We start from the raw sequence: 13,720 nt of genomic DNA on the forward strand, positions 1-13,720 counted from the left end.
ATCATGAAATACTGGATTATTCGAGAGTTTAATGCAACTCTGGTTATCATAGTAAATCACAGTAGGCTCCAAGTATGAACTGAACAACTCGACCAAAATCTTCCTCATCTATATAGCCTTGCATGCAGCCAAACTTGATACCATATACTCGGCCTCTGCTGAATTGAGTGCCACGGATCTCTGCTTCCTACTATACCAAGAAACTGCTGTCAACCCGATACTGAAGACCCCTCCAGATGTGCTCTTTCTGTCCGTTGGGCTCCCTGCCCAATCTGCGTCCGTGAAGCCACATAGCTTCACCTCATCCTCTTGTCTGTACCACAATCCATATCCTGATGTGGCTCTGAGATAACGCAATACATGCTTGCCTGCCTTCCAGAAGAGCTTGGTTGGCTTAACCATAGCTTGTGAAAGTTGGTTAATAGCATAGCATATATCGGGTCGTGTATTGACCAGATACATAAGCGACCCCACCAACTGTCGATAAACAGTGGCATCCACTACTTCGGCTGAAGTAGCATCCTCCTTCCTCCAACCTCCAGAAAGAGGAGTATCAATAGGCTTGCAACCATGCATGTTGAACTTCTCCAATATCTCCCGAGCATACTTACCCTGAGAAACAAATAGTCCATCACTGTGCTGCCAGATTTCCAATCCCAGGAAATAATGAAGGAGGCCCAAGTCCTTCATCTCAAACTCCTTAGCAAGATCATCCTTGCATGAAAGTATCAACAGCTCATCACCTGTTAGAATCAAATTATCTACATAAAGTACAACGATAAGCAACTTACCCTCCACCACAATCTGGTATAGGTTAGGATCCGCCTCACTCTTGAAGAATCCAAATCCGGTGAAATAACTGTCTATTCATGTGTACCAAGCACGTGGTGCTTGTTTCAACCCATACAGCGCTCTCTTGAGCCTGCACACATGGGACTCACTGCTGAAGATCTCGAAACCTTCAGGTTGTTCTATGTACACCTCCTCCTCAATGACTCTATTGAGAAACACAGTCTTCACATCCATTTGATGAATGTGCCACCCCATCTGCGCTGAGAGAGCAAGAATCGTCCGTATGGAAGAATACCTTGCGACAGGTGCAAAGGTCTCCTCATAATCGATCCCCTCTATCTGTGAAAAGCCTTGGGCAACAAATCTTGCCTTGTACTTCTCCACACTCCTGTTAGCTGCCTGCTTAACTTTGTAGATCCATCTTGAACCCACCACTGATTTCCCTTCCGGTCTTGGGACAATCTCCCATGCACTGTTTCTGACAATCGAATCATACTCTTCAACCATGGCATCTACCCATGCAGGATCCTCCACAGCTTCCTCGAAAGAGGATGGTTCAGTCACAACACATTTGCTCACAAGAGTCATGTATCCAGTGTACCGATCAGGTGACTGTCTCTTTCTACGTTGAGCTGTAGGTGGTCCTACAACCTTCTCTGCATCTTGAGCTAGTCGCTTAGCTTCTGTCAAGCGCTTTCGCCCTCTGATGGTTGGTGCTGCATGAGTGGTCTCTTCCACTCCATGAACTTCGTCCTGTGGCTGATCCACATCCTGAAGCTCATCCTTAGGAACTAATAGCTCCTCATCTACATGCAAGTGTGGCTCCCTCTCAAGCAAACACTTCATGGCTTTCTCCTCCTGAAATTTTATATCCCATCGCACAACAGTCTTGCCACTGTCTGGCAAATACACACGATAGTTGTGGGGCGTAGCAGTGTACCCCAAAAATATCCCAACCTCTGCGGTCGGCTCTAACTTCTTCCTGGCATCCTTCGTCACATGCATGTAAACGTTAGAACCAAAAATCCTCAAATAAGAAATATCAGGTCTCTTACTAGAATAAGCCTCCTCGGGTGTATTCATGCCAAGTATCTTGTGAGGACAACAGTTCAGCACATATACTACAGTATTGCATGCTTCCGCCCACAAGTGAAGGGGTAGGCTCTGATCATGCAACATCGCCCGTGCAACACCCACGATCGTTTCGTTCTTCCGCTCAGCAACCCCGTTCTGCTGTGGGTTATGGGGAGCTATGAGCTCTCGTTGAATCCCTTTTGCACTGCAGAAGTCCTTGAACTTGCCAAAGATGTATTCACCACCATTGTCACTCCTAAGAGCCTTCACCTTCTTCCCCGACTCCTTCTCAACCAGTGCTTTGAACTCACGGAACTTTAAGTATGTCTCGCTCTTCTTCTGCATGAAGAAGATCCAACACTTTCAAGAGAAATCATCAACAAAGATCACATAATACCTGTGCTTTGCTGTCGAAGCTACTGAGAAAGGTCCACACACGTCTGTGTGAATTCTCTTAAGGATCGTCGTGGCACGAATATCCTTCTGGTGAAAGGTGGCTTTCACAAACTTTCCCAAAGTACACCCCTTGCACTGATCTGACTGCGCAAGAGTGCCTTTAGGAAGCCCTGTAGTAATCTGCTGCAGTATCTTCAAGGCTCCATGGTGAAGGTGACCCAATCTCCTGTGCCACAGCTCGCCATCATCCCGGCTCACCAATCCTTCTACCTTGCATTCCATTGTTGCGCAGCCATCTACATGCAACTGATAAAGGTTCTTGACTTGAACCCCTATCTTTCGGGTTTCTCCAGTTGTCTTACTGCGCAGGAAAGCCTTTCCCTCGCTGAAAAAAACATCATATCCCTTGTCTTCTAACATCGCCACAGAGATAAGATTCTTCTTCAATCCTGGAACATGCATCACTTCCTTCAATATGAAGGGTTTACCAAACTCCCTCTTAAAGGAAATGGTACCGATACCAGTCGCACTGTATCTATCATCATCGCCCATCTCAATGTGCACTCCAAGATCTTTCTCCTCCAGATCAGAAAACAAATCTCGATCTCCTGTCATGTGAAAATATGCACCACTGTCCAAGAACCATACCGATCCCATCACACTTGATACCAAGCATGCGATAAATGAAGAATCAATCTCAAAGTGTGAGGCTAAGGCCTCTCCTGCTGCAGATCCATCAACTTGCTTATTTTTCTTCTTCTGCGGACAATTTGTGGCATAGTGTCCGTGCTGGTGACAGTGAAAGCACTTCACCTTGGACATGTCCTGCTTCTTGCCTTTCGCACCAGAATGAGAAGCTTTCTTGTTCTTCCCCTTCTTTTGTTTGGTAGCCAAAGCGCAATTTTCTTCATCAGGTGCCTTTGATGAAGATTCGTCCCTGATATTCCGCCTGATCTCCTCCTGCACAAGATCTGACCAAAGTCTCTCCCATCCTAGAAATTTCTCCCGACCATTGACAAAGTCCTGATAGGAATTCCAACTCTTCGGAAGACCAAGGAGAGCCAAGCTCACCAAGTCCTCATCATCGACAGTCACCCCCACACTTCCCAGCTCATCCCTGCATTGAGTGAACTTCGTGAGATACTTGGGCATACTGTCTCCCTTCTCGCACTTAGTGTTTCTGAGTTTATCCTTGAGCACCAGCTTCCTTTGATCGCTCTTGCTTTGGAATAGATCTGTCAACGCTTTCCACATCAAGTATGGAGAAGCCTTTCCATGCAGGCTGGACACAATGTGATTCTTCACGCCCTCCAATAGAATCCTTCAACACTTTGCTGTCTTCTTTTTCCAAGCCTCAACTTGCGTAGTATCAGTAGGCTTTGGGACCACAGCCTCTATGAACTCCTTCAGCCCATTATCATCTAACAGCGCCTCCATCTTATCTTTCCATGCAATATAATTCGAGCTGCCCTCAAGAGCATACTCCAATCGAAATCCGTTGAAAGACATTTCAACTTTGACACCAAGAAAACACTGCTGCAAATTCAAATTCCACCAGCTCAAAACTCAACCGCCTCTGATATAGAATTCGTGAGAACAAAGTATTTCTCGTACAGAGATTGACTGTATGGGCTTTTACCTGATATCTCACCTTCCAAAGGAAGGATGAATCCAGAGGCTACCCAGCCCGATTACAGACTCTGCCTGAAGAAATAAAATGTAAACACTTTCTGAATAATAGATCTGATGATCAACGGCTCTGATACCATGTAGAAATTTTGAATAATATGACACTTATTCACAGAGATTATGCCGATTATACACTATTGCGGAATACATGTATAATACATAACCTCCTCTACGTTGATCATCAATTTAGCAGCATTAAAAACAATGAAACATCAATCGCATGCACACATTAACACAGTATGTAACCCGGGGAAAGCATACAGCTGAAAACCCCACACTATATGTATATTATATTGATTGAGAACATGTAACAATACATAGTACAATACTCCTCACAAGTACTCAGTACTATCTCCACCTATTACACACAAACTAGCTCAGATCTGATGCCTCAAATCTCCTCCACTGTTTGCCTGCCTCCACTGTGCAATCCTGCAAGAGAATAATGATGAATGGCTGAAGCAAACTCATATTTCCTTGGCTGAACCATGCAATCCTCATTGGCATAACTCAATCCCATTGATTGTGCAAGATCTCATGCACAACTATAGTCACAATTGATAGCAATCTCAACCTCTAACACCTGTCTCCACTGAACTGTCCATGCACTGAGTTAACTGATGTATTCTTTAGTTGCTTTATGAGTTAATAATTAGTGAATTAATTAACAATTAATTCACATCACTCATCACTAGTGTATTCTGCAGTTAGACTAAATACAACTAGTTTAACCAATTCAAACTGAACACAACTCCATCAACTCCACAATCAACTCCACCAAAACTCAACCACTTGAGTCCTAACTGAAGTCCACCATGCAATAGCTCAACTGACCCACAAGAAAAGTGTATTTCCTTTTGACAGCTGCATGTGCCACATCTGTAGCTCAAACTAAAGTGCTCCAAGAGGATAAAATAATGTTTACAGTCCAAATATTATTATGAGCTAATAATATTCGACTGTTCTATTTTTAGCCTGGCAGTCTAAAAATAGAAACCATCCATTTGTCTAAAAATAGAAGTCCATCTATTTTTACCAACATGACCAATCATCCACAAATAGCATCCTGCAACTCATAGACCATGATCCATATGTCTAAAAATAGACTTTGCGCCAAAAATAGCCTGCGGGCCCACTTAGTGAAGGCGACTTCTTTCCACTAAGCTCCATCATCTTGTTGCATTCTCAACACTCTGCAAAACTCTTGATAACCCTATGGAAATATGATAAGCAACTTCTTGCATGACTAGCTTGTTAGTGGCATACTTTGGTAGCAGATGTGGAGACTTATGACCACCAAATAATATAAGGTAAGTGACATTCAGTGAGGCATACCAATCAACTAACTCTGACACTACTCATAGGACATGCAAGGGGGGTCTTCCTCAAAGATAAACTTGTATAATGGAATGAGGAAGTGATTAGTCAGACTATCCATGACTCCTTTGTGATTGCACTACGTAAGTAGCTTGCAGTAGATGTGCGTAATATGTTCTTTGGGCGACTAAGTCCACTTCATGCTAGGAAAAGATTTCTGAGTACATATCACATCCAAAAATAATAGAACCTGGATTGCTTGCCCTTGGGAGGGTTCTTGGAATTGGTTACGTGAATCCTAAACTATTGAGCCAAAAATTCCAACCAGTTAAATGGTTTTCCTTCATTCACAATCTGATTCAACAAGAATGCCTGAAATTTGGGGAGGGTTTTAGTACTCTGTTGACCATAGATCCAGAAACATAGAACTATTAAGAGCTCAAATGCCTTCCTGAGAGATTTGGTCTTGAAAGTGTTGCTGGGTGTTTAGAAGAATTTGGAAGGCTAATTCACTCAAACTTTGATGACATCATTCATGCTCAAGTATCTGGTGACTGTGTAGAAGTGGGAATCCCTGTAAGATTATGGTAGCAGTAAATGATACATGTTGTGAAAATCATGTGCCATAAAAGAGGCAAGCCTTTATCCACTGAAATTGTTGAGATTCATGGTCTTTGTATCCATATGTGACATAATCCAGTTGAAAATTTATGTGCAAGGAAAGGTTGGATACTTGCATTAAACCTTGTGTAGTCCTGACCTTTGGACATTGATGTAAACCTGCATGTTTTCAAGATCTAATTTGAAGTTTGCTGTGTAGAAATATTTCACTGTATGCCATGTAATATATGAATCTTTCTTTATAAAAAAATTTGTGTCTGAGAAAACTAGCAAGTTTACTGGAGCGCTCTCAACTACCTCCCTAGTGCTTCTTTCTGTAGTGTCCTTTGAGACATATATCTTGGGAGACATAGCAACCGTAACTGACAAAGAAAAATTCTTAAAAATTGTAGTGCCTATAGGAGAAAGGTGCACTCATGGAAAACATAAGTTAGCTCAAGAAAAACAACTCACAATACAAGATCAAGGAAGAAACCATGAGTCTAAGAGGAAGAACTGTGCAATTCATGGAATGAAGGGGAGAGATTGAGCTTAGGAACTGTGCATTGCCTAGTATCAGTAGAAAAGGGAGAAGCTAGAGGCTTGAGACTGTGCAATATGAAGTCTTAGCCCAGGAAGAACAAGGGAGACACTGCGCATTGCATAGTCTTAGTGGCCAAGGATGAGGCTTGAACCCTAGAATTTCACAATGAGTAGTTGGGAAAGCTAGGGACTGCGCATTGCATAGTCTTAGAGGCCAAGAAAAAGGCTTGAGCCTTAGATTTTTGAAATGCGAAGTTGAAGAAGGAACATGTTGGCCAAGTTAGAGCACATCTGCCCAGGAAAGAGATGGAAAACTGAAAGACCTGAGTGAAAGTGCAAGAAAGAGTGTAGATCTGACCAAGTGTAAGATAGATCAGTGAGAATCAAGTGTAGAAAATCAACATGCAAAAGGGAAAATAAACATGCACAGGAACTCGTTGTAGTGGCGACCAATGGTGGGAAAAAAAGAAGTTGACGTGACACTTGAAAAATGTGAACGACAGACCTAACCAACACTTATACAAGCTAATATAATTTAAAATTCCAGCTACTATGAAAAGAAATAGAAAAAATAACACTCATAAAATCCAAATGAAAAAAAAATAGAAAAAGCAACAAAAAACGACACATGCGAAACTTACTTGAAAAAGTGTCACAAACTCAACTTAAAGTTCCTTGATCTCCTTGGGAAGGCTAGAGCTCCAATATTTTGAGTGTGCAAATGAGATACAGGGTCATCTATTAAATAGGTCTATGCTGGTTAGGGTTTGTGACGCACATGCCTAAAATCAAGGAAAAAGTGCCACTTGTCTGAAAGTCAGACTTAACAACTTAGTGGACTTAACCAAACATTAGTTGGGAAGCTCCTATTTTTTAGGGATGCCAAACCTGATTTTTCAGAAAACTTCTTTTTCACATGGACAAAGGAGATTGTGCAATTCCTAGGCTCAAGAGCTTGGGCAACTCCTTGCCTCAGTGAATTGTGCAACTTCTGAGAGGAAGGATAGCTTTGTGAATTTTTCGAGCTCAAGGCTGGGCTGACCTCCGGGATTGCGTAGTTTTTGAGCTCAAGCCTGGCCTTCCTATCAAGATTCCGTAGTTTCTGAGCTCAAGGTTCGCCTAAATCTTAGGATTGCATAATTCAAAAGGGAAGACCGACAATGCTGCAAGGTCAAGGTAAGAGATGTCTTGTGTTTGAAAAGATTCAGATAAGGGTCAAAACAAGACATCACAAACACTACATAGAAATAATAAGTCTTTAACATAGCATGAATACTTGACGATAGTGAATGATAGACTCCTGTAGACAGAAGGAAAGGCTCCAAAATCAAAGCATGGGAAAATTTTTGCAGGGGGGTTATACCAGATACAACAGAAATATACTTGTGGGATTGTTTAGTCAAATGATGGATCCAACTGTGTTCTACTATGATAATCAGAGTTGCATCAAGCTATCTAAGAATCATGTTTTTAACAATCGATCCAAGAATATAGATATCTGGTATCACCATTTACGTGATTGTGTGCAGAGGAGGATAATGTTGCTTTAGTACATTCCGATAGAGGAACAAGATGCCGACATTTCGACAAAGGCCTTGTCAAGAGGGAAGTTCAAGTTCCATAGGTGCAGGATAGGGGTAGTTGATAATCCCTTTCTTCGATAGGGAGTGTTGAATAATGCAACGATAATTTCTCAATTTGATTTTGCCTTGATTAAATTGAGAAAATTCATATTTCCACATCAACAAACAACTTGGATGCAATTAACTTGTGGGACATGGCTAAATTCGAGTTGGAGGAGTTAGAGTTAAGTTAAGAACGTGTGATTTCTAATTTGCATCAATAAAGGTTAGTTATTTCAAGTTGTTTTCCAATTAAACTAGTTCTAACTATTGGAGGAAATAGTGGAAGGTCAGTTATGCAGTAGGAGTTCAATCAAACTTAGTGATCATCTAGTTAACTGATGAATCAACCCAAAATAGCTATGCATGCAGAAAATTCAAGTTCCCCAGTTGTGGTAGATATTTCAAGGAAGTGTAACATCAATTGTAGACTTGTCTTGAGTGTACAAGTGTTGCATGTAGTCAGATGATTAACCTTGGGAATTGTGTAATCCATTTTGAAGAAATTCATAAATAATAGGGCCTAATTTCTCAAGAATTGCGCAAGGGAATATGGGATCAAGCAGAGGTAGAAATTGACTAAGTCTAGTTTAGAGCTTCTCAGTGAGAAGAGAGATAGGTTATTCACTTGCAAGTTGTGTTCAGTTGAGAAAAGTAATTGTAATGCATCTCTATTCATCAGATTAATGTAAGCATGCATTGGGGTTTTTAGCAAATTTCTTTCCCCAGGAAAAGTATTGTGTTCATGTGTGTTATTTCTTATTGCATGTCTGAGATATTTTTTCTAAATTGTGAATTGATTTCCGTAGAGAAATATAGTAGGTTTGTGTCTTATAATTTTGAGTAGAATTTTATAGGCAATTGCAAATCTACATCATAATCTATACACTAGACATATGACAAGAGAAAAAAGAAAGGTATTTTCTTTAGACAAAAACAAAACTGGGAATGCCACATTTGGAAATTTTTCACTAGGAAAAATTAAAGGAAAGGGCACAGTTAGCTCGAACAATGGCAGAGGAAAAGCACAAGATGTATTATTCGTAGAAGGACTAAATCATAACTTGTTGGGTGTAAGTCATATGTGTGACATAGGTTGTCATGATATCATCTTCAGAGCTTAGTATTGTGGGATAACGTAAGCTACAATAGGGAAGATATTGGCCAAAGGAGTCTGAATAGAAAACATTGTATATTTTTTGAAGGAAGACAATGAAGAATACTATTTGGGAAAACAAGATGAGCCTTGACTATGGCACAAGAGACTAGGGCATATAAATTTTCATCATATCATCATATTTAGTAAAAAGGGAGCCTTAATATATTTTCCTAAGATAACAAAACCTCAAAATCCTATTTGGAAATCATGTCAAATGGGAAACCAAGTTCAATTATGTTTATGACCAAAGATCAAATATCAACTAGAAAGCCTCTACAACTAGTACATATGGATTTGTGTGGGTTTGTGTGGGCCTTCTAGAATATTAGCACCTAGGGGTGAGTGATACTGTATACTGGTAAATGATGACTATTCCAAACTGACATGAGTATCTTTCTTGATAAATAAATCAAAATAATTTGAGAAATTTAAGGTCTTAAAGGCATTGATAGAGAATTAAACATGATGCAATATGCAATGCATAATATTAGGTAGAGGATATTAATTTACATTAGATGAATTTGTAGACTTCTATGATGAACTTGGAACAAAAAGGAAATATACTATTGTATACACTCCTTATCAAAATGGGGTTTTTGAAAGGCAAAACATGTCTGTACAACAAATGGCTAGAGCTATGATGCTGGAAAGGAACATTCCTCAAACATATTAGGTAGAAGCAGTTCACACAACAATTCACATACTATATAAGGCACAACTTAGATCTAATTGTGATAATAAACCTTATGAATTATGGCATGGTAAGACAACATCAATCAATTAGTTCAAAGTGTTCAACAACAAGTGTTATATTAAAAACAATTATAAGAAATTGGGAAAGGTTCAGGCTAGGTCAGATGAAGGAATATTCCTTGGGTGGTCCTCTGATAGATATTTCAAACGAGGAATTGTGTGCATTAAATGAAGGTTGTATGCCAAAATTCTAACCCTAGGAAGTTAATGTACTAATTTACCCAAACGGGACCCATAGTTTTGGCACTTCATCTCCTAGCTTTATGTTTTTGGATGTTTATGGTTTTCCATTGTTTCTCAATAATAAATAGGCCTTCAAGCCTCAGTGTGACAGAGTTTAGAGGCATGTAGCTACCACATCTCTTCTAAGAGATAAGCTAGCATCACCTGAGATAGTCTTATTTCCATTTTATTTGTAAGCATATTTCAGTATTTGATATTAATGAAATGAAGTATTATTTATGTTGCATCTCTGTATTTATGGTTATATTTGTAATTTCTTGCGTTCCTGTTTAATTTCGGATAAGTGGTATCAGAGTGGTTTGCTCTTTCTCTATTTTTTTTTGCATGTCCCCATTGAGCTTGGGATATAAGTAGTTAGGTCTCGAATTGGTCAAACCTTTGGAAGGCCAGCCTCATAAATCCTGACAGCCTCCCATGGCAGAAGAGAAGAAAGATGAGGGAGCAGGAGATCCTTTCAAAATCTTGCTCAAAGAAGCCCTTGAGCAACAAAGGAACACAATAATGGACAACTTTGCCCAGATCCTTCAACAACTTCCCAAGGGTGACAAATCTCCTTCCAGAAGTTACTCTGGAAGTGCCACACCCTCTAAGGTACAAGTTAACTTTGACATCCACATATTTGAGGGTCAGATAGATGTGGACACTGTAGATAAATGGTTAAATCTGCTAGAAGGATATTTTTCTGTTTATGATTTTTCTAGCAGGGAAAATATTACTCTTGCACTTCTCAAAGCCACCCCCCATGTCAAGGACTGGTGGAAAACCTACTGTGAGAAGAAGGATGAAAGTACACCCTCACTATTTTCAACTACACCCACTTGGAGTTCGTTCTAGTATGCCATCAAGGAGTAGTGCTACCCTGTCGGGAGATATGAGGATAAATACATAAATTGGACCGTGCTGCTACAGGGAAGGGACCAAGACTTGCCAGAGTTTACCAATGTTTTTCATACCCTTCGAACAAAGTTGGGTATCAATGATTTTGAGAAACATTTGGTATTGAAATACTGCGGTTGCCTACACAGGTACATCTAGGATGAGATGGAGTTCCGAGACATCTCCTCACTCGACACGACATACTGATACGTTGTCAAGATTAAGCAGAAGTTTAAACATAAAAAATGAGGCTTTGGATCTACGAATCCGAAGTAAGGGAAACGTGTCCCCAAACCGTAGAGAAAAGGTAAAAGTCAAGGTGGGGCAACCCAAGATAACCCATCAAAGCCGCAAGCAAAGAACAACATCACAAAGATAAAGAAGGACATGGGAAAGTGGTGTGAGTTCCATAAGATATCCACTCACAACACAAGTGACTCTCGGGCCAAGTAGTCACTGGTGGTGAAGATGAAGGCTTCTGAGTTAGATGCATGTTCCAACTCTGAGTCAACACCTAACAAGGGGAATGATAAAGGGAAGTAGATCATTGACGCGGAGCCCAGTGCCATTGTAGCCACCACCAAGATCCAAAATAATGAGCTTGAAGTTCCAGAGGAGGGGGAACACCTATTCCACTCATATATGTGGGTGAAGGGTTCTCCGCTATAGTTCATTGTCGATAGCAGGAGCCAAAAGAACCTCATTTTAGTAGAGGTCATGAAGCAGCTGAGCCTAACGACTATAAAAAATCCACGGCCATACACCATTGGGTGGCTTCACCAAGGACAAGATCTCTGCGTTAGCCAGTAGTGTCACCTTCCCTACAACATCAAGCCCTTCACAAATGATGTACTTTGTAATGTTGCTCCTCTTGAAGTTTGTGATGTATTATTAGGACAACCACACTTGTAGAAGAGACATGCTGTATATGAGTCTAGACCCCACTCTGTTATTATTTCTTTGGATAGTAAGTTATATAGGATATCGGAGGTAGCCCTGCCTACCACCATCTCTTTGATCTCGACTAAGAAATGAAGTAAGATCATCTACCAGATTGGGAAATTTGTTTTATTTCTAATTCTATCTCAAAGTAAGGGGATGATCATAGCCACATCCATGGCCCCCAGGGAGGGTTCCTCCATGCAGAAGAATAAGGTGGATATGGTCGTGGAAGAATACAAGGACATCTTCTCCTCACCCGCAGGGGTACCCTTTCACTATTAGGTCAAACATTCGATCAACCTGACTCTCAGATCACTTTTACCCAATGGGCCGATATATCATTGCTCCATTATGGAAAATGAAGAGATCAAGCAAGAAATCTAGGAGTTGCTACAAAAAGGGCACATTCGACCAAGTTCCTCACCTTGTGGGAGCCCGATTATACTTGTAAAGAAGAAGGATGGGACTTGGAGGCTCTACATTGATTATTAGGCACTAAACAAGATCTCTATCAAGAACAGGTATCCAATCCCACAGATTGATTACCTTCTAGGCCAACTCAAGGGGGCCAAGTATTTAAGCAAGATCAATATGAAGTCTGGTTATCACCAGGTTCTAATAGAGCCCATAGATGTATTGAAGACTGCCCTCAAATCCAAGTAAGGCCTTTTGAATGGTTATTTATGCCCTTCGGGTTGATAAATTCCCCTACTACTTTTATGAGGCTAGTGGATGACATCTTGCAACATTCTCCAACTCATTTGTGGTTGTTTATTTGGATGACATCCTCATCTTCAGCAAGATTTGGGAAGAACACTTGCAACACATTCAATAGGTCCTTTAGATGCTTCGACAACACAAACTGTGTACCAACTTGGAGAAATGAACCTTTGGCATGAGGCAGGTCCAATATTTGGGTTAAATCATAGATGAGCGTGGTGTGCATGTGGATCTGACTAAGATCCAAGTCATTCGGGATTGACCAGCCCTGACCACTCTAATGGAGCTTTGCAACATTTTGGGTTTGTTATCACCCCAAGAAACTCACCTAGGTTGTATGTCAGTGATGCTAGGGAACATTACAAACTCAACAAATTGTTGGATAAAATGATGGATGAATGAAAGAAATGCTGTATATTCAAGCTAGATAACCACTTCCACTATGATTGACCCCAGACATGGGTGAACACCCCCAGAATACAAGGCTTTTAACCACCAATTACTCACAGTTTAACCAAAATGTGATGATGGAGAAGACTGACTACACCAGCAGATACACAGGACCCCGTGATGGCCAGCTACAACCAGTAAAGGGGTCTGTAGATCTATTATCTAATACACAGACATGATGGCAGCTTTCTGGTATTAAAACAATAGAAACCTGTAAGCCAATTTAATGATACATGATAAATTCTAACACAGAGGTGGGATGATAGCCCCTCTGATGCTAAACATTCACAGCACATGAATTAATGCAAAGCAGGCACAGCCCGGAACATAGAAGGTGAAAATGAGCAAATGATAGCAAAAGAAGATTATATTAGTTGGAAATGAAGACCAGACACTACAGGTCCCAGAGTAGTTACAGTCTCCAGAAGTTGAAGCTTACAACAGATTAACACTCATCTAACATTCATCAAATTGATTACATCGTTTTTCTAGGTATATATAGAATCCGTTTACAAAATATCTCTACTAAGTTATGCGTGGAGGT

Source organism: Pinus tabuliformis, chromosome 9, assembly GCF_031772625.1.
Source record: "Pinus tabuliformis cultivar Carrire ecotype Pingquan chromosome 9, CPIR1, whole genome shotgun sequence".
NCBI lineage: Eukaryota > Viridiplantae > Streptophyta > Pinopsida > Pinales > Pinaceae > Pinus > Pinus tabuliformis.